Source organism: Phoca vitulina, unplaced genomic scaffold (genome assembly GCF_004348235.1).
Source record: "Phoca vitulina isolate PV1807 unplaced genomic scaffold, GSC_HSeal_1.0 scaffold22, whole genome shotgun sequence".
NCBI lineage: Eukaryota > Metazoa > Chordata > Mammalia > Carnivora > Phocidae > Phoca > Phoca vitulina.
This window is the reverse complement of record NW_022589725.1, coordinates 16,837,779-16,859,305: the sequence shown is the minus strand read 5'-3', so window position 1 is coordinate 16,859,305 and position 21,527 is coordinate 16,837,779. Positions and strand designations below refer to the sequence as shown.

At 38.6% G+C, this 21,527-nt stretch overlaps 1 protein-coding gene across 5 annotated transcripts in view; it reads left to right on the top strand.

Moving 5' to 3' along the window:
* Positions 1 to 21,527, top strand: part of RNF24 (ring finger protein 24) — a 93,374-nt gene that overhangs the window by 24,329 nt on the left and 47,518 nt on the right. For 2 of the 5 annotated variants that reach the window (XM_032420064.1, XM_032420065.1), the window contains exons 2-3: positions 9,283 to 9,418; positions 10,847 to 10,926. The exons of 1 other annotated variant lie outside the window; for it this stretch is intronic. The gene's annotated coding sequence lies outside the window, so the exon portion shown is untranslated. Of the gene's footprint in view, positions 1 to 8,394; positions 9,419 to 10,846; positions 10,927 to 21,527 lie in introns of those variants that run through there. 2 more of the 5 variants (XM_032420063.1, XM_032420067.1) reach the window with 2 other exon arrangements.

Below are 21,527 nucleotides of genomic sequence, written 5' to 3'. Positions count from 1 at the left end.
ACTGTTTTCTAGAGTGGCTACACCAGCTTACATTCCTGCCAACAGTGTAAGAGGGTTCCCCTTTCTCCACATCCTCACCAACATCTGTCGTTTCCTGACTTGTGAATTTTAGCCATTCTGACTGGTGTGAGGTGGTATCTCATTGTGGTTTTGATTTGTATTTCCCTGATGCCGAGTGATGTTGAGCCCTTTTTCATGTGTCTGTTGGCCATTTGGATGTCTTCCTTGCAGAAATGTCTGTTCATGTCTTCTGCCCATTTCTTGATTGGATTATTTGTTCTTTGGGTATTGAGTTTGATAAGTTCTTTATAGATTTTGGATACTAGCCCTTTATCTGATGTCATTTGCAAATATCTTCTCCCATTCTGTCGGTTGTCTTTTGGATTTGTTGACTGTTTCCTTTGCTGTGCAAAAGCTTTTTATCTTGATGAAGCCCTAATAGTTCATTTTTGCCTTTGTTTCCCTTGCCTTTGGAGACATGTCAAGCAAGAAGTTGCTGCAGTTGAGGTCGAAGAGGCTGCTGCCTGTGTTCTCCTCTAGGATTTTGATGGGTTCCTATCTCACATTAGGTCTTTCATCCATTTTGAGTCTATTTTTGTGTGTGGTGTTAGGAAATGGTCCAGTTTCATTCTTCTGCATGTGGCTGTCCAATTTTCCCAACACCATTTGTTGAAGAGACTGTCTTTTTTTCCATTGGACATTCTTTCCTGCTTTGTCGAAGATTAGTTGACCATAGAGTTGAGGGTCCATTTCTGGGCTCTCTATTCTGTTCCATTGATCTTTGTGTCTTTTGTGCTAGTACTATACTGTCTTGATGATTACAGCTTTGTAATAGAACTTGACATCCAGAATTGTGATGCCACCAGCTTTGGTTTTCTTTTTCAACTTTCCTTTGGCTGTTCGGGGTGTCTTCTTGTTCCAACAAATTTTAGGATTATTTGTTCCTGCTCTGTGAAAAAAAGTTGATGGTATTTTGATAGAGATTGCACTGAATGTGTAGATTCCTCTAGGTAGCATAGACCTTTTAACACTATTTGTTCTTCTAATCCGTGAGCATGGGACGTTTTTCTATTCTTTGTGTCTTCCTCAATTTCTTTCATGAGTGTTCGATAGTTTTCTGAGTACAGATCCTTTGCCTCTTTAGTTAGGTTTATTCTTAGGTATCTTACGGTTTGGGGGGCAATTGTAAATGGGATCGACTCCTTAATTTCTCTTTCTTCTGTCTCATTGTTAATGTATAGAAATACAACTGATTTCTTTGCATTGATTTTTATATCCCGCCACTTTGCTGAATTCCTGTATGAGTTCTAGCTGTTTTGGGGTGGAGTCTTTTGGGTTTTCCACATAGAGTATCATGTCATCTGCAAAGAGTGAGAGTTTGATTTCTTTGCTGATTCAGATGCCTTTTATTTCTTTTTGTTGTCTGATTGCTGAGGCTAGGACTTCTAGTACTATGTTGAACAGCAGTGGTGATAGTGGATATCCCTGCCGTGTTCCTGACCTTAGGGGAAATGCTCTCAATTTTTCCTCATTGAGAATGATATTCACTGTGGGCTTTTCTTATATGGCCTCATGATATTGAGGTATGTTCCCTGTATCCCTACACTGTGAAGAGTTTTGATCAAGAAGGGATGCTGTGCTTTGCCACATGCTTTTTCTGCATCTATTGAGAGGATCATATGGTTCTCGTCCTTTCTTTTATTTATGTAGTGTATCACATTGATTGATTTGCAGATGTTGAACCACCCTTGCAGCCCAGGAATAAATCCCACTTGGTCATGGTGAATAATCCTTTTAACGTCCTGTTGGATCCTACTGGCTAGTATTTTGGTGAGAATTTTTGCATCCATGTTCATCAGGGATATTGGCCTGTAATTCTCCTTTTTGGTGGGGTCTTTGCCTGGTTTTGGGATCAAGGTAATGCTGGCCTCATAGAAAGAACTTGGAAGTTTTCCTTCCATTTCTACCTTTTGAAACCACTTCAGAAGAATAGATATTAATTCTTCTTTAAATGTTTGGTAGAATTTCCCTGGGAAGCCATCCAGCCCTGGGCTCTTGTTTGTTGGGAGATTTTTGATTACTGCTTCAATTTCCTTGCCTGTTATGGGTCTGTTCAGGTTTTCTATTTCTTCCTGTTTCAGTTTTAGTAGTTTATGCATCTCTAGGAGTGCATCCATTTCTTCTAGATTGCCTAATTTGTTGGCATATAGTTGCTTATAATATGTTCTTATAATTCTTTGTATTTCTTCAGTGTTTGTTGTGATCTCTCCTCTTTCATTCATGATTTTATTTATTTGTGTCCTTTCTCTTTTTGATAAGTCTGGCCAGGGATTTATCAATCTTATTAATTCTTTCAAAGAATCACGTCTAATTTTGTTGATCTGTTCTCTTCTTTTGGTTTCTATTTCATTGATTTCTGCTCTAATCTTTATTATTTCTCATCTTCTGCTGGGTTTAGGCTTATTTGCTATTCTTTCTCCAGCTCCTTTAGGAGTTAAGGTTAGGTTGTGTATTTGAGACCTTTTTTGTTTCTTGAGAAGGGCTTCTATTGCTTTATCATTCCCTCTTAGGACGACCTTTGCTGCATCCCAAAGGTTTTGAACAATTGTGTTTTCATTTTCATTTGTTTCCATGAATTATTTAAATTCTTCTTTAATTTCCTGGTTGATGCATTCATTCTTTGATAGGATGCTCTTTAGCCTCCATGTATTTGAGTTCTTTCCTCTTGTGATTGAGTTCCAGTTTCAAAGCATTGTGGTCCGAAAATATGCAGGGAAAGATCCCAGTCTTTTGGTACTGGTTAAGACCTGATTTGTGACCCAGTATATGATCTATTCTGGAGAATGTTCCGTGTGCACTTGAGAAGAATGTGTGTTCTGTTGCTTTAGGATGGAATGTTCTGATTATTTCTGTGAAGTCCATCTGGTCCAGTGTGTCATTCAAAGCCCTTGTTTACTTCTTGATCTTCTGCTTAGATGATCTGTCCATTGCAGTGAGTGGGGTGTTAAAGTCCCCTAATATTATTGTACTACTATCAATGGGTTTCTTTCTTTTTTTTTTTTAAGATTTTATTTATTTGACAGAGACAGCCAGAGAGAGAACACAAGCAGGGTAAGTGGGAGAGAGAGAAGCAGGCTTCCCGCCGAGCAGAGAGCCCGATGTGGGGCTCGATCCCAGGACCCTGGGATCATGAGCTGAGCCAAAGGCAGACACTTAACAACTGAGCCACCCAGGCGCTCCTATCAATGGGTTTCTTTAATTTTGTTATGAATCAGCTTATATAATTGGCTGTTCCCATGTTAGGGGCATAAATATTTACAATTGTTAGATCTTCTTGTTGGATAGACCCTCTAATTATGATAGTGTCCTTCTTCATCTCTTATTACAGTCTTTGGTTTAAAATCTAATTTGTCTGAAATAAAGATTGCCACCCCAGCTTTCATTTGATGTCCATTAGCATGATAAATGGTTTTCCATCCCTTCACTTTAAATCTGGAGGTGTCTTTGGATCTAAAATGAGTCTCTTGCAGACAGCATATCAATGGGTCTTGCTTTTTTATCCACTCTGATACCCTGTGTCTTTTGATAGGGCATTTAGCCCATTTACATTTAGGGTAATTATTGAAAGATATGAATTTAGTGTCATTGTATTACCTGTAAAGTCACTGTTTCTGTATATTGTCTGTGTTCCTTTCTGGTCTGTGTTACTTTGGGGCTCTCTCTTTGCTTAAATGATCCCTTTTAATATTTCTTGTAGGGCTGGTTTGGTGATCACAAATTCTTTTAGTTTCTGTTTGTCATGGAAGCTTTTTTCACTCCTATTTTGAATGACAGCCTTGCTGGATAAAGTATTCTTGGCTGCTTATTTTTCCCATTTAGCATGTTGAATATATCATGCCAATCCTCTCTGGCCTGCCAGGTCTCTGTGGGTAGGTCTGCTGCCAGTCTAATGTTTCTACCCTTGTAGGTTACGGACCTCTTGTCCCGAGTTACTTTCAGGATTTTCTCTTTGTCTCTGAGATTTGGAGGTTTCACTATTATATTTTGGGGTGTTGGCCTATTTTTTATTGATTTTGAGGGGAATTCCCTGTGCCTCCTGGACTTGGATGCCTGTTTCCTTCCCCAGTTAGAGAAGTTCTCTGCTATAATTTGCTCCAGTATACCTTCTGCCCTTCTCTTTCCTCTTCTTCTGGGATCCCAGTTCTAATATTGTTTCGCTTTACGGTATCACTTATCTCTTGAATTCTCCCCTCATGGTCCAGTAGTTGTTTCTCTCTCTTTTCCTCAGCTTCTTTATTCCCCATCATTTTGTCTTCTATATCACTAATTCTTCTGCCTCATTTATCCTAGCAGTTAGGCCCTCCATTTTTTATTGCATCTCATTAATAGCCTTTTTGGTTTCAACTTGGTTAGATTTTAGTTCCTTTATTTCTCCAGAAAGGGATTCTTTAGTGTCTTCTGTGCTTTTTTCAAGCCCAGCTAGTATCTTTATAATCTTTATTCTGAACTCTAGTTCTGACATCTTACTTATGTCCATACTGATTAGGTCCCTGGCAGTCAGTACTGTCTCTTGTTCTCTTTTTTGAGGTGAGTTTTTCCATCTTGTCATTCTGTCCAGAGAAGAATAGATGAACAAGAGAACAAAATACTAAAATGGCAACAATGACCCCAGAGAAATATACACTAAACAAGTTAGAAGAAACCTGAAACCAAAAAAAATAAAATAAAATTTAAATTAAAAAAAAAAGGAAAAGAGAATATAATTAGGTGAACAAATAGAGCCATACACTGGATCATGTGTGTGTGTGTTGGTCTGTTTGTTTGAAAACTAGATCCCAAAATTGTAAAGAAAGAAAAACTTACATATGTACAAAAATAAAATTAAATACAATGAAAGGATAGAATGTAACTGTAAAAATGAGAATTAAAAGACAAGAAAAAACAGGGCGCCTGGGTGGCTCAGTCGTTAAGCATCTGCCTTCGGCTCAGGTCATGATCCCAGGGTCCCGGGATCGAGCCCCACATTGGGCTCCCTGCTTAGCGGGAAGCCTGCTTCTCCCTCTCCCACTCCCCCTGCTTGTGTTCCCTCTCTCGCTGTGTCTCTCTCTGTCAAATAAATAAATAAAATCTTAAAAAAAAAAGAAAAAAGAAAAAACAAAAGGGCAAAGAAAACAACAACAAAAAAGGAAGGGATATAAACAGGTGAACAGAACAGAGCAATACACTATATCCTAAGTACATTTTGGCCGGTTTGTTAGAAGAAATTACATCTCAAAATTGTAAAGAAGGAAAAAGTTATGTGTATACAAAAATAAAACTAAATGCATTGAAAGGATAGAATGTAACTGTAAAGATGAAAATTAAAAAAGACTTTAACAAAACAAAAAAGGGAAGAAGAAAAAGAGAATATGATTAAACAGGTGACTAGAACAGAGCCATACACTAGATTTTGGGTGTATTTTGGTCTGTTAGAAGAAATTGCATCCCAAAATTGTAAAGAAAGAAAAACTTACATATATACAAAATGAAATACAATGAAGGGATAGAATGTAACTGTAAAAATGAAAATTAGAAAAGATTTAAAAGAAGAGTTGACAGAATAAGAAATTGGTTGAAAAAGGAAAGAGAGGGGCGCCTGGGTGGCTCAGACGGTTAAGTGTCTGCCTTTGGCTCAGGTCATGATCCCAGGGTCCTGGGATCGAGCCCCACATTGGGCTCCCTGCTGAGCAGGGAACCTGCTTCTCCCTCTCCCTCTGCCTGCTGCTTCCCCTGCTTGTGCTCTCTCTCTCTCTGTCAAAAATAAATAAAATCTTTAAAAAAAAAAAAAAAAAAAAGGAAAAGGAAAGAGAAAAAATTTTAAAAATTAAAAGTGAAAGACTAAAGAATCATGGGAAAAAAGCCATGAATTCTATGTGCTGTATTCCCCTAGTGCTGGAATTTTGCAGTTCTTATTGATCAGTAAACTTGGTCTTGGCTGGATGTTCTTGCTGATCTTTTTTTTTTCCTTTAGATTAAATTTGTTCTTTGTGGGTTTTTTTATTATTAACATATATTATTTGTTTCAGGGGTATAGGTCTGTGATTCATCAGTCTTACACAATACACAGCGCTCACCACAACACATACCCTCCCCAATGTCCATCACCCAGCCTGATCTTCTGGGGGAGGGGCCTGTTGCATTGATTCTCAGGTGTCTTTGCCCCAGGTAGAATTGTACCACCCTTGCCAGGGAGCCAGGCTAAGTAATCTGCTCTGGTTTGCTCTATCTGGCTTTTGTTCCCTGAAGGCTTTCTGCACAGTTTTAGAGGATGAGAATGAAAATGGCATCCCAATGTTTGGCCCCAGAGCCAAAACTTGGGACCCCACTCCTCGGTGCACCCTCAGAGAAAAACAGTCAATCACTCCTATCTCCCTGGTTTCCACCTGCACTCTGTGCTCACCCAGCCTGTGACTAAGCGTTTCTATCTCAGGCCCATGACCCCATTTGAGTCCCCAAACCCTGCAGACTCCTGCGGCTCGCTCCTGTGCTGCTCCTCCCCGGGGAGGAAAGGGGGGTCTTGCTGGTTCTGCCGCTTGCTGGGCCCCTGCTCGGGGACTGGTCACCCGACTACGCCAGGTTCAGGATTTATGGCATCCCTGAGATGAGAGCCCACTCCTGGGCTCTCTGATTGCAGCTGGCTTCCGCTTAGCCACCTCAGCGCCTTTCAGTCCTAACGTCCCTCACCAGAGCAGACTTCTAAAAGTTCTGATTTTGCCCTCTGCTGCTGTATTACTTTCTGGTAGCCGGCTTTAGGAGGCTCCGTCCCCATGGCGTCTATCTTCCCATATATCACCTCGGATTCACTTCTCCGTACCTCCTACCTTGCAGAAAGTGGTCGCTTTTCTATTTGTAGAGTTGCAGCTATTCTTTTCTTAGATCTTCAGTTGAGTTCGCAGGTGTTCAGAATGATTTGGTAGCTATCTAGCTAAATTCCTGGGTCTAGACAAAACTAAGGTCTCCTACTCCTCTGCCATCTTGGACTCTTCCCCACCAAAGATTAATTGACCATATAATTGTGGCTTTATTTCTGGGTTTCGTTCTGTTACATTGATCTATATGTCTATTTTTGTGCCAGTTTTGATTACTCTAGCTTTGTAATATACTATTTTTATTACTATAGTTTTGTACTATAACTTGAAGTCTGGAATTGTGATGTCTCTAGCTTTGCTTTTCTTTTTCAAGGTTGCTTTGGCTATTCAGGGTCTTTCATGGTTCCATACAAATTTTAGGATTGTTTGTTCTAGTTCTATGAAAAATGCTGTTGGTATATTGATAGGGATTGCAATAAATGTGTAGATTGCTTTGGAAATGTGGATAAATTTGGAAATGTGGTATAAATGTGGAATTGCTGGGTCAATGTAGTATAGACATTTTAACAATATTTTTTCTCCCAATCCATGAGCATGGAATGTCTTTTCACTTCTTTATGTCATCTTCAATTATTTTGATCAGTGTTTTATAGTTTTCAGAGTACAGGTCTTTCACCTCTTCAGTTAGGTTTATTCCAAGATATCTTATTTACACCATTTTTTTTTTAACAACTGCAAAATTAGCCTATGGTGATAAACTATAACCAATTACATATTTAGGTTGCTTCCTGCCTTTTGCTATTACAAGCAGGGCTACAAAGAAGAGCCTGGTACATATATATGTGTTTGAATATATGTAAGCACATTTGAAAGTTAAATTACTAGGGTGCCTGGGTGGCTCAGTCATTAAGTGTCTGACCGGCTCAGGTCATGATCTTGGGGTCCTGGGAGGGAGCCCTGTGTTGGGCTCCCCACTAAGCGGAGAGTCTGCTTGTCCCTCTCCCTCTGCCCCTCCCCCTGCTCGTGTGTGTGGGCATGTGTGCTCTCTCTCTTTCTCAAATAAATAAAATCTTTATAAAAAAAGAAAGTTAAATTACTAAATGTGGAATTGCTGGGTCAATGGGTAAGTCCATGTATACTTTTACTAAGTTGTTTTCATGGAGGCTGACAGTTTTACTAATTCACAATTTCACTAATGTGTGAGAGTGCTTGCTAATGGGTAATATCAACTACTGGATAATATCAACTTTATGATATATTAGATTCCTATATGAATTTGGACTGCTCCTCAGCTTTCTTGTATCTACCAGGGTAGGCTAGGTTATACCATAATAACAAATAACCTCAAAATCTTAGTGGGGGTTTTTTTGGGTTGTTTTTTTATATTTTTGTTTATTTTTTTGACAGAGAGACAGCAAGAGAGGGAACAGAAGCAGGGGGAGTAGGAGAGGGAGAAGCAGGCTTCCCTGCTGAGCAAGGAGCCCGATGTGGGGCTCGATCCCAGGACCCTGGGATCATGACCTGAGCCGAAGGCAGACGCTAAACGGCTGAGCCACCCAGGCGCCCCAAAATCTTAGTGGTTTAGAACAAGAACTTTTCCTCTTGGTACGTGGCCATCAAGGGTTGCTGGAGGCTCTCTGCCATGACTTTCACTCAAAAACTTAGGCTAACAGGGTTGCTGTCATCTTGAACATTGCTAGTTGTCCTGGCTAAAGGAAAGAGGGCCCTGGAGAGTGTCACACCATCAGTAGGTCATACATGTGCCCAAAAGATGGAAAGCTGAAGATATTTGGCAAACAGCAGCTCTGACTAACTACCATATCTCTGTTCTGTCCTGTTAATCTGTCACTTCATGTGGTAGAAACACAAGTTTTTCTTTTTTGGAATATGTCTGGCTGTTCCCTCATCTTCATTTTTCCTACTAAGCTAGAATTAGCTTCTTTAACCACCCTCTGCCCTCCAGAAAAAGCCAAATTCTGTCAATATTTTTTATTTTGTCTGCATTAAATTTATAGATTTAAAGAAAATTGACATCTTACTATACTGAGTTTCCACAACCAAGAAGCATATCTATATTTTCAATTATTTACACCTTCTTTTGTATCTCTCATATTTTCTTAATAGAGATATTTATTAGTGTTCTTTTTTTATTTTACTATCACCTGCAAATAATAATCATTTTAATTCCTTCTTTATAAGTAGGCTGGTTTTCTTGAAGGAAAAGATATAACCATTTCTCAAATAACATATCCATTACAAAATCAAAATTTTTTTCAAAAAAGTTCATACAGAAGATTTTTCTTTTCAAGATCCATCTTTGTATTAACTCTAGTAAATAAGTAGATTACCATTACCCCAACAATAATATATTTACTCTGGCAACTGGAAACACTTATCAAATACTGAAGAATTATATTTGTTTTGTGTTTTGCAGATGTCTATTATGCCCACCTATACAGGAACCCAGGAGATGATGAGCCATTAATGTAGAATAAGATCTGACTCTAAAGAAAGAGGCTCACTGGCCCTTTCATCATACTTGAGAGATGTTGAAAATTAAATATCCCCAGGTAATTAGAGTGTGGTTTTGAGTGACATAGGCATTGCTTTCCTATTGCATTTTGAATTATTTTGTTGTGAGGAAAAACATATTGTTTTCTTGGGGAAGAAAAAATCAGTTTATTTCTAAAAGTAAACAGGTATTGTATTACACTTAGGGTTTGTTTTATGTTGAGAATGAGAACTTCTCATTGCATCTTATTTCTTTTCACTGCCTTTGTAATTAGGATGTGAAGTTCAACCTGAGAGTATTTTCCTTCCTTATAACTTGTTTCTCATTTCATACTCCTTCTATCTCAGCATTACTCTGCTCTTTTTCCTACAACCCATACTCTTAAGAGTTCCATCCTTAATGACAAGACTGTGAATTAAATAGAAGTTGGTCATTAAGTGCTGATAAGCAGATTATTTGTGAAATTATAATGTATGTATGGTTGTGCTTGGGATAGAGGTCAGAGAGGAATACATCAAATTTGAATACCTCACCATCATCAAAGCGAAGTCTCATAAAAATCTTATGGAATGGGGTGCCTGGGTGTCTCAGTTGGTTAAGTGTCTGCCTTTGGCTCAGGTCATGATATCAGAGTCCTGGGATCAGGTCCCGTGGTGGGCTCCCTACTCAGCGGGGAGTCTGCTTCTCCCTCTCTCTCTCCCTCTGCCCTTGCCCCCACTTGCACACACGTGCTCTCTCTCTCTCAAATAAATAAAAATCATTTTTTAAAATCTGATGGAATGATTTAAACTGAAAATAGAGACTTTATCATTACACAAAAATGGAGAAAATGTCTTCATGGAGCCAACACAGAATAAGTACTGGGAATATGGCAGAGTAAAAAGAGACCCACCAAAATAACAAACATCTGAAATATAAAATGTTTAAGAAGACAGATTTCAGTTGTGGTAAGCAAAGATAGCACCACAGCCTTGATTTTAGAACTTGGGCAATACCTACAAAGAGAAAAACTGTACAAACCCAGAGGAAACAATGGTAATAGAAAAATAGAAAAAAACCCACTAAAATGCAGAAGGAATGGAATTGTCAATCATAGGGCTGAAAAGGATAAAAGACACAGAGATTTATTAAAAAGAACTAGTTAGAATTAAAAAAAAAAAAAAAAAACGCCTGGAAGCACGGTGATAAAAGTATAAAACAATTTACATCCCTTAAGGGAAAAAATGTCATTAGAATAGTGGGGTGGTCAATAAAATTGAGGCTAAATGGAAAGATCCAGATTAAAATACAGATGGAATAGACAAATAGGTTGTAATAAATCCTATATACCTAGTTTTTTGTTCCTGCAACTCTCCTCTAAATAATAGCAGGAGTTGGGGGTATTGCAAATAGGAAGAAACTGCAGTAAAGGAAAAATTGAAGTTATTATGGAGAAAAACAGACCTTTGTCTACAGATTGAGAGTTTGGCGTGTACTTATTTTCCAGATTTGACACTTAAAAGCAGTATACTCACCTACTTACCAGTTTCTTAACACTGAAAAGAACTGTCCTCTGGAGAATAAAAGGTAAGAATGACCTTAGACTTTGTACTCAAATAACATAAGATGCATTTAGAGAAATATTTACAGAATACCAACCAATTATCTTGCCTAGTTGTCTGCCTTTTGAAGATAAAGGATTTTTGAGCCCTGATATCTTAGAATTTCTAATAGCCAAGTACCAGAGAAGATTATAAAAGACTGGGAATGCAGAGGAAACTTCTGAAAGTGGTGGAGACTGAGCACTTTGAAGGAAGTGAGGTGGTGGTACCATCCAGGAGGGGCAGCTTAGATACTCAGGCACAAAGCATCTCAGTGCAGGATCTCCACCTGAGGTTTTGCATTCTGGGGTCTGGGCCTCTATACATATGGAAATGTAACCTTACCTATACTCAAGGATAAGCAGAGCCTAGGAAAATCTTGCTGACCAAAGTGCAGAAGACTGCTAATTTACAGATTTATCATGAGGAATAGAATTTTCAGGTGAACTTGAATGTTAGGAATGAGTAAAATTTTTGTACTTTTTAAGTAAGTCACATGGGGAAAACAAAACAACTGTATAACTTTGGTGAATTAGAATAGATTTAGAATAAAAGAATGTAACTGGTTTTAAGAATGTTTTTCTGCTAAACTTGAAGTATTCTTCCCTGGTATAGGGAGCTTTCTGGGGGATCTAAATGTGGGACATTCACTGATGAACTCTGGATACGGCAGGAAATGTATGCTTAATTCTATACATATAATCTGTGCTTCTATACAGATGGACTTCCACTGACACTTTCTCCCTTTAAATCCTTTACTACCATTGGCTTTACCAGCTTTTATGTATAGACAAATATTGGTCAAATACATCACTGATTTTTTTACTTTAAATTCAAAAGATGCAAAAGGATTCTATATGTAATGAAAAGACTCTGGCTTCCCCAGATTCCTCATCCCCTCACCAAAAACAGCTCATATTGTCAATTTCTTAGACATCCTTCCAAAGATAGGCATATTCAAGCAAATTCCTATATTCTTTAGTAGTGAAATACACCAAATCCAACTTGTAATGGATGTGTTGTGGTTTTGTTGGCTTCTGACATGGTAGAGCTATGGACTGAGCTGCAGAGGCTCCACATCTGCCCCTGATGATTAATAAAGACATAGAACCTGCCATCTAATTCTCTCAGGCTCAGGTTATTGCAGTAGGGCCAGGTCCTGGTTGCTTAGTGTGGCTCATCAGCTGAATTCAGTCACAGGTCTGAGAGAATGATCTCTTCTGCAGTTGTTTCCTATGCTCTAGCTAAATAAGACAGGGATGTTTCTTGGTTTTCTTGTATTGATAATTCGTTCCTGAGACCACCTTTCGTTATGTTAGAAAACAAAAAGATTGCATCTTCTAAAGCACAGACTGGGTGCTGTCCCATTTGGGCAGGGTCTTGAGAGCCAACTTGTGAGTTTGCTATTTTGTTGTCAGAAAGATGAGCTAGAGATCAGCTAGTCCAAAACAAAGTTATATTTGGTGATACTTATTTTTAATAATTATTTTAGGTAATATATAAGTAAAAAACCCATTTGAAAGTCACTGTATTCATTTGCCTTAGTGTATATTTTGCAACTAGTTGTTCTTGGAGTGCTCACTGCTCAGAGCAGTGAGTGCTTCATTAAGATTTATTTTTATGCAGGCAGTTGGTCACACCTACCCTAAAAAAATGTTTCCATGTTAGGCTCCAAAATAAATATACAAAAAGCAGTAGCTTTTCTTTCTGCCAGGAATAACTAGCTTAGAAAATATAATGGAAGAAAAGATCCCATTCATAATAACAGCAAAAATACATATAATAACTGGGAATAAACTAAAGTATAAAGCTTGTATGAATAAAGCTATACAAATCTACTGAGAGGCATAAAATAAAACTAGAATAAATGAAAAGCTCCGTAAAGTAAGCTATAAATATAATTTCAGTCAGCTTCCTAACAGGATATATATTTTTTTTATTTAAATTTGGTTTAGTTAACATACAGTATATTATTAGTTTCAGAGGTAGAATTTAGTGATTCATCAGTTGCATATAATACCCAGTGCTGATTTGCCCTCCTTAATGCCCATCACCCAGTTCCCCATTCCCCTACCCCTCTCCCCTCCAGCAACTCTTGTTTGTTTCATATAGTTAAGAGTCTCTTATGGTTCATCTCCCAACAGGATATTTTTTAAATTGCTTATCTGAAAAAAGATGGCATAAAAATAGCCTTGAAAAGATTTTTAAAAAGTAATAATGGAAATATTGCCCTATCACGTATGAATTGTTGGTATGCTAAAGCTATATTAAAACAAAACATTGAGAGCTGATGCAGGCCATCATCATAGACAGAAAAAACACATTGAAATGTGTTTTTGAGAGAAGTTTTCTTTTGAACATGTACATATATCATTATTTATTTATTTATACCATTATTTAATCCTTTGTTTAATAAATATATCCTGGGCACATCCTAGATGCTGGGGATACCATAATGTTCAAAACACCAGATTCTGTTACCTGGGAGTTTCCAGTATAGTTGTGATGAAAAACATTAATAAGGGGTGCCTGGGTGGCTCAGTCATTAAGCGTCTGCCTTCGGCTCAGGTCATGATTCCAGGGTCCTGGGATCGAGCCCCACATTGGGCTCCCTGCTCCGCAGGGAGCCTGCTTCTCCCTCTCCCACTCCCCTTGCTTGTGTTCCCTCTCTTGCTGTATGTCTGTCAAAATAAATAAATAAATAAATCTTAAAAAAATAATAATAATAAAATCGTGATTAACTGTTAAATTACAACCTTTGGTAATAAAGGTTTTGATTTGATAAATCATATTGTCTTCTTAATAGAACTAATTAAGGGTAAAACTTTTTAAAACAAGTTGGACGTTAGAAAGTCTCCAAATTTGTTAACGTGCCCCAGTTCCAACTGTGTTTCCCAAGTTTGTTTTTGGAAACCCAAAGTGTATCCCTCTCTATACACATAATTTTAAAATGGTAGTTGAGTTCCTGGACCTAATATAGAGCAGGCCCAAGAGCCTACTTTTATTCCATAGCTAGACCTTTAAAAAGGGCCATGCAGAAGATAGAAGTGGAAATGGAAGAAAATAATTTTCTCCTCTTTTCTGGGAAAATTCCAAACCTAGGCAGAATTCTGAGGTGAACAACATTGTCATGTCAGATCTCTTTGAACACGTTTTTCTTATTCCTTTCTTTACCACAGACCTGGCACACAGTTCCTTGTTGAATTAGGCTAAAGTTTGGTGTGTTTTTTTTTCTTTTTTTAATTTAAATTCCAGTTAGTTAACATAGTGTGGTACTGGTTTCAGGAGAAGAATTTAGTGACTCATCACATACACACCCAGTGCTCATCCCAACAATTGCCCTCCTTAATGCCCATCATGCATTTAGCCCATCCTCTCACCAACCTCCCCTCCAGCAACCCTCAGTCTGTTCTCTGTACTTGAGTCTCTTGGGGTGTCTGGGTGGTTCAGTTGGTTGAGTGTCTGACACTTGATCTCAGGTCATGGTCTCAGGGTCATGAGATTGAGCCCAGTGTCAGGCTCCATGCTGAGTGGGGAGTCTGCTGAAGATTCTTTCTTTCCCTCTCCCCTGCTGCCCCTCCTTTCTTTAATATAAATAAATCATTTTTTAAAAGTCTTCTGGTTTGCCTCCCTGTTTTTATTCTTGTTTCCTTCCTTTCCTCACGTTCATCTATTTTGTTTCTTAAATTCCACATATGAGTGAAATCATATATTTGTCTTTCTCTGACTGATTTCACTTAGTATAATACACTCAGTTCCATCCACGTCATTGCAAATGACAAGATTTTATTCTTTTTGATTGCCGAGTAATATTCCACTGTGTATATATACCACTCTTCTTTATCCATTCATCAGTTCATGGACATTTGGGCTCTTTCCATAATTTGGTTATTGTTGATAATGCTGTTATAAACATTGGGGTGCATGTACCTCTTCAATCTGTATTTTTGTATCCCTTGGGTAATTACCTAGTAGTGCAATTGCTGGGTCATAGGATAGTTCTATTTTTACCTTTTTGAGGAAGCTCCATACGGTTTTCCAGAGTGGCTGCCCCAGTTTGCATTCCTACCAACAATGTAAGAGGGTTCCCCTTTCTCTGCATCCTCACCAACATCTGTTGTTTCCTGTGATGTTTATTTTAGCCATTCTAACAAGTGTGAGGTGGTATCTCATCATGGTTTTGATTTGTATTTCCCTGATGATAGGTGATGTTGAGCATCTTTTCATGTGTCTATTAGCCATCTGGATGTCTTCTTTGGAAAAGTGTCTATTCAAAAAAAAAAAAGAAAATTGTCTATTCATGTCTTCTGCCCATTTCTTAACTGGATTACTTGTTTTTTGGGTGTTCCGTTTGATGAGTTCTTTATAGGTTTTGGATACTAACCCTTTATCAGATATGTCATTTGCAAATATCTTCTCCCATTCTGTAGCCTGCCTTTTAGTTCTGTTGATTGTTTCCTTCACTATGCAGAAGCTTTTTATCTTAAAGTCTCAATAGTTCATGTTTGCATTTGTTTCCCTTGCCTTGGGAGATGTGTCTAGTAAGAAGTTGCTGGGACCAAGGTCAAAGAGGTTGCTCCCTGTTTTCTCCTCTAGGATTTTGATGGTTTCCTGTCTTACATTCAAAATCCATTTTGAATTTATTTTTTTGTCTGGTGTAAGAAAGTGGTCCAGTTTCATTCTTCTGCATGTCACTGCCCAGTTTTCCCAACACCGTTTGTTGAAGAGACTTTTTTCCATTAGCTATGTTTTCCTGCTTTGTTGAAGATTAGTTGAACATATAATTGTGGGTCCATTTCTGGGTTCTCTGTTCTGTTCCATTGATCTATGTGTCAGTTTTTGTGCCAGTACCAAACCATCTTGATGACTACAGCTTTGTAATACAGCTTGAAATCGAGAATCGTGATGCCTCCAGCTTTGATTTTCTTTTTCAGGATTGCTTTGGCTATTCAGTCTTTGGTGGTTCCAAACAAATTTCAGGATTGTTTGTTCTAGCTCTGTGAAAAATGCTGGTGGTATTTTGATAGGCATTGCATTGAATGTGTAGATTGCTTTGGGTAGTATAGACATTTTAACAGTATTTGTCTTTCCAATCCATGAGCATGGCATGTATTTCCATTGCTTTTTCTCCTCTTTGATTTCTTTCATAAATGTTCTATAGTTTTCGGAGTACAGATCTTTTATCTCTTTGGTTGGGTTTATTCCTAAGTATCTTATGGGTTTTGGAGCAATTGTAAATGGGATTAATTCCTTGATTTCTTTTTCTGCTACTTCATGATTGGTGTATAGACATGCAACAGATGTCTGTATGTTGATTTTATATCCTGTGCCTTTGCTGAATTCATGTATCAGTTCTAGCAAATTTTTGGTGGAGTCTTTTGGGTTTTCTTTTTCTTTTTTTTTTTTTTTAAGATTTTATTTATTTGAGAGAGCATGAGCTGGGGGAGAGGCAGATGGAGAGGGAGTGGCAGACTCGCCGCTGAGCAAGGAGCCCAACGTGGGGCTTGATCCCAGGACCCTGGATCGTGACCTGAGCCAAAGGCAGACGTTTAACCGACTGAGCAACCCAGGCACCCCTTTCAGGTTTTCTATATAGAGTATCATGTCATCTGCAAATAATGAAACTTTGACTTCTTCCTTGCCAATTTGGATGCCTTTTCTTTCTTTTTGTTGTCTGATTGCTGAGGCTAAGACTTTTGGTTACTGTGTTAAATAATAATGGTGAGAGTGGACATCCTTGTCTTGTTCCTGACCATAGAGGAAAAGCTCTCAATTTTTCTCAGTTGAGGATGATATTAGCTGTGGGTCTTTCATATATGGCCTTTATGATGTTAAGTATATTCCATCTATCCCTACTTTCCTGAGGGTTTTTATCAAGAATGGATGCTGTATTTGTCAAATGCTTTTTCTGCATCTATTGAGAAAATCATATGGTTCTTATCCTTTCTTTTATTAATGTGGTGTATCACATTGATTGATTTGTGAATATTGAGCCACGCCTGCAGCCCAGGGATAAATCCTACTGGATCATGGTGAATAATTCTTTTAATGTACTGTTGGATTCGATTTGCTAGTATCTTGTTGAGAATTTTTGCATCCATGTTCATCAGGGATATTGGCCAGTAATTCTCCTTTTTGATGGTGTCTTTGTCTGGTTTTGGAATCAAGGTAATGCTGGCCTCATAGAATGAGTTTGGAAGTTTTCCTTCCATTTCTATTTTTTTGAATAATTTGAGAAGGATAGGTATTAACTCTTCTTTAAATGGCTGGTAGAATTCTCCTGGGAAGCCACCCGACCCTGGACTTTTGTTTGTTGGGAGATTTTTGATTACTGACTCAATTTCTTTGGTGATTACAGGTCTGTTCAAATTTTCTATTTCTTCCTGTTTCAGTTTTCATAGTTTGTATGTTTCTAGGAATTTGTCCATTTCTTCCAGATTGCCCAATTTGTTGGCATATAATTGCTCATAATATTCTCTTATGATTATTTGTATTTATGTGGTGTTGGTTGTGATCTCTCCTCTTTCATTCGTGATTTTATTTATTTAGGACCTTTTTCTTTCCTTTTTGATAAGTCTGGCTGGGGGGTTATCAATTTTATTCTTTTTTTAAATTATTTTTCCTTTTTTTATTATTGTTATGTTAGTCATCATACAGTACATCATTAGTTTTTGATGTAGTGTTCCATGATTCATTGTTTGCGTATAATTCTTTTTTTTTTTTAAGATTTTATTTATTTATTTGAGAGAGAGAATGAGATAGAGCATGAGAGGGGGGAGGGTCAGAGGGAGAAGCAGACTTCCTGCCGAGCAGGGAGCCTGATGCGGGACTCGATCCCAGGACTCCAGGATCATGACCTGAGCCGAAGGCAGTCGCTTAACCAACTGAGCCACCCAGGCGCCCTGTTTGCGTATAATTCTTTCAAAGAACCAGCTCCTGGTTTCACTGATCTATTCTACTGGTTTTTTGTTTGTTTCTATATCGTTTATTTCTGCTCTAATCTTTATTATTTCCCTTCGTCTGCTGGCCATGTTTTATTTGCTGTTCCTTTTCTAGCTACTTTAGGTATATGGTTAGGTTGTGTATTTGACACTTTCCTTGCTTCTTGATGAAGGCCTGTATTGCTATATACTTTCCTCTTATGACCGCCTTTGCTGCATCCCAAAGGTCTTGGACTGTTGTATTTTCATTTGCTTCCATGTATTTTTTTATTTCCTTTTTAATTTTCTGGTTAACCCATTAATTCTTTAGTAGGATGTTCTTTAACATCTATGTGTTTGTGGTCTTTCTAAATTTTTTCTTGTGGTTGACTTCAGGTTTGATAGTGTTGTGGTCTGAAAATATGCTTGGTATGATCTCGATCTTTCTGTTCTGTTGAGGGCTGATTTGTGACCCAGTATGTGATCTGTTCTGGAGAATGTTCCATGTGCACTCGAAAAGAATGTTCATTCTGCTGCTTTAGATGAAGTGTTCTGAATATATCTGTTAAATCTATCTGGTCAAGGGGCGCCTGGGTGGCTCAGTCGTTAAGCAGCTGCCTTCAGCTCAGGTCATGATCCCAGGGTCCTGGGATCGAGCCCCACATCGGGCTCCCTGCTCAGTGGGGAGCCTGCTCTCCCTCTCCCACTCCCCTTGCTTGTGTTCCCTCTCTCGTTGTGTCTCTCTCTGTCAAATAAATAAATAAAATCTTAAAAAAAAAAAAAAATCTATCTGGTCAAGTGTGTCATTCAAAGCCTTGTTTCTTGTTGATTTTCTGCTTAGATGATCTGTCCACTGCTGTAAGTGGAGTGTTAAAGTCCCCTACTATTATTGTATTATTATCAATGAGTTTATGTTTGTTACTAATTGATGTAAATATTTATGCCCCCAACATAGGAGCACCCAAATATATATATTTGTTAGATCTTCTTGTTGGATAAACCCCTTGATTATAATACAGTGCCCTTCTTCATCTCTTGTTACAGTCTTTGTTTTAAAAATCTAGTTTGGGGGCGCCTGGGTGGCTCAGTCATTAAGCGTCTGCCTTCGGCTCAGGTCATGATCCCAGGGTCCTGGGATCGAGCCCCGCATCGGGCTCCCTGCTCGGCGGGAAGCCTGCTTCTCCCTCTCCCACTCCCCCTGCTTGTGTTCCTGCTCTCGCTCTCTCTCTCTCTCAAATAAATAAATAAAATCTTTAAAAAAAAATAAAAAATAAAAATAAATAAATAAAAATCTAGTTTGTCTGATATAAGTATGGTACTCTGGCTTTCTTTTGTCATCCATTAGCATGATAGATGGTTCTCCACCCCCTCACTTTCAATGTGCAGATGTCTTTGGATCTAAATTGAGTCTCTTGTAAACAGCATATTGATGGGTCTTGTTTTTTAATCCATTCTGATACACTGTGTCTTTTGATTGGAGCACTGACTCCATTTACATTCAGAGTGATTATTGAAAGATAGGATTTTAGTGCCATTGTGTTTTGTGTAAAGTTGATGTTTCTGGTGATGTTCTCTGTTCCTTTCTAGTCTTTGTTGCTTTTGGTCTTTTTTTTTTTTTCCCCCACTCAGAGATTCCCCCTTACTATTTCTTGCAGGGCTGGTTTAGTGGTCACGAACTCCTTCAGTTTTTGCTTGTCTTGGAAACTCTTTATCTCTCCTTGTATTCTGAATGACAGCCTTGCTGGATAAAGTATTCTTGACTGCATATTTTTCCCATTTAGCACGTTGAATATATCATGTCACCCCTTTCTGGCCTGCCAAGTTTTTGTGGACATGTCTGCTGCTAACCTTATGTGTCTACCTTCGTAGGTTAAGGATATTTGCTCTAGCTGCTTTCAGAATTCTCTTCAACTTTGTATTTTGCAAGTTTCGCTATGATATGTCTTGGTGTTGACCTGTTTTTGTTGATTTTGAGAGGAGTTCTCTATGCCTCTTGGCCTTGAATGCCTGTGTCCTTCCCCAGATTAAGGAAGTACTCAGCTAATATTTTTTCAAATAAACCTGCCCCTTTTTCCCCCTCTCTTCTTCTGGGACTCCTGTGATACAGATATTATTGCGCTTTGCAGAATTACTGAGTTAACTAAGTCTACATTTGTGATCTAATAATTTTCTTTCCCTCTTCTTTTCAGCTTCGTTATTTTCCATAATTTTATCTTCTATATCACCTGTCAGTCCTCTGCTTCTTCCATCCTCATTGTGATAATTCATTCGGTTTTGCATATCAGTTATAACATTTTTCATTTCGGCCTGACTACTTTTTAGGTCTTTTATCTGTGCACCCAGGGTTTCTCTGGTGTCTTCCTTCTTCTTCAAGCCCAGCTAGTATTCTTATAACTATTGTTCTTTTTTTTTTTTAAGATTTTTTATTTATTTATTTGACCGAGAGATAGCACAAGTAGGCAGAGCAGCAGGCAGAGAGAGAGGGAGAAGCAGACTCCCCACTGAGCAGGGAGCCCGATGTGGGACTCGATCCCAGAACTCTGGGATCGTGACCTGAGCCAAAGGCAGACGCCCAACCGACTGAGCCACCCAGGCGCCCCGTGACTATTGTTCTAAATTCTTGTTCAAATATATTGTTTATATCTGTTTTGAGCAAATCCCTGGCTGTGATTTCTTCCTGATCTTTCTTTTGGGGAGAATTCCCTAGTCTTGTCATATGTCTAGGTTTCTGTCTTTTGTGTATTATGAAAGCTTGATATGTTTCCTGCTCCTCAGAGTAATACCATATTAAGAAGAGGTCATGTACTGTTCAGGGCCTGGCACTTCAGGAAGTGTTTCCAGTGCACTCTGCTGTTCTGTTTTGGCTGCTCTTTCCCACAGATCAGTCTTCTGCAGAGTTCCTCCTTGCTTGGCGGGGGGTGGGGTGATGGGGTGGGGAGTGTTTGGACCTTTAACTAGATGTACTTTGATTTGTTTATTAATATAAACCTGAAAAAGTAAAAAAGCCCTAACTGGAGAAAAGGAAAAGGAACAAGAAAGCAAACAAACAGACAAACAAAAAACTATAAGCCTGATTCCAAAGAATAATAAGGAAAAAAGAAATAGAAAAAAAAAAGCCTGATCCAAGAAAAGGAAACAAACAATCCAACAAACAAACAAAAACCTATAAGCCTGATGCTGAACAAAAAAGGAAGAAAAAGAAGAAAAAAACAAAATAAAAATATAAAAAATAAAATTGAAAAAAAAAAAAAGCCTGGTCCTATTTCCACCAGAACTGAGGCTGACGCTTTTTGAGCACTCTGTGATGGGCAGAATTGCTACATGCAAGGGGCCTGTGTTGGTCTGAGGGAGAGGTCTGCTCTGCTGGCTCACAATCAGACCTGCCCTTGTAAAGATGCCCCTGTGGGGTGCAGGGGGAAAAGGTTTTGTGTAATCAACTCCAGCCTCCATTGGAGGTGCTGTGTTTCTCTCTAAAGTCTAACTGTGCTGGGATGTGGGGAGTGGTGGAAGATGACATCATCACCCCAGCCCTCTCCTCCCGGGGAGTGAAGGGGAATTTGCTGTCCCCCCCCTCCCACTGTTCAGGAGGCCCTCACAGAAAAGCAGTCTCCTCTCCTGTGTCCCAGGCTTTTGTCAGATCCCTGCCCTTAATCTGTCTGTGCCCGGC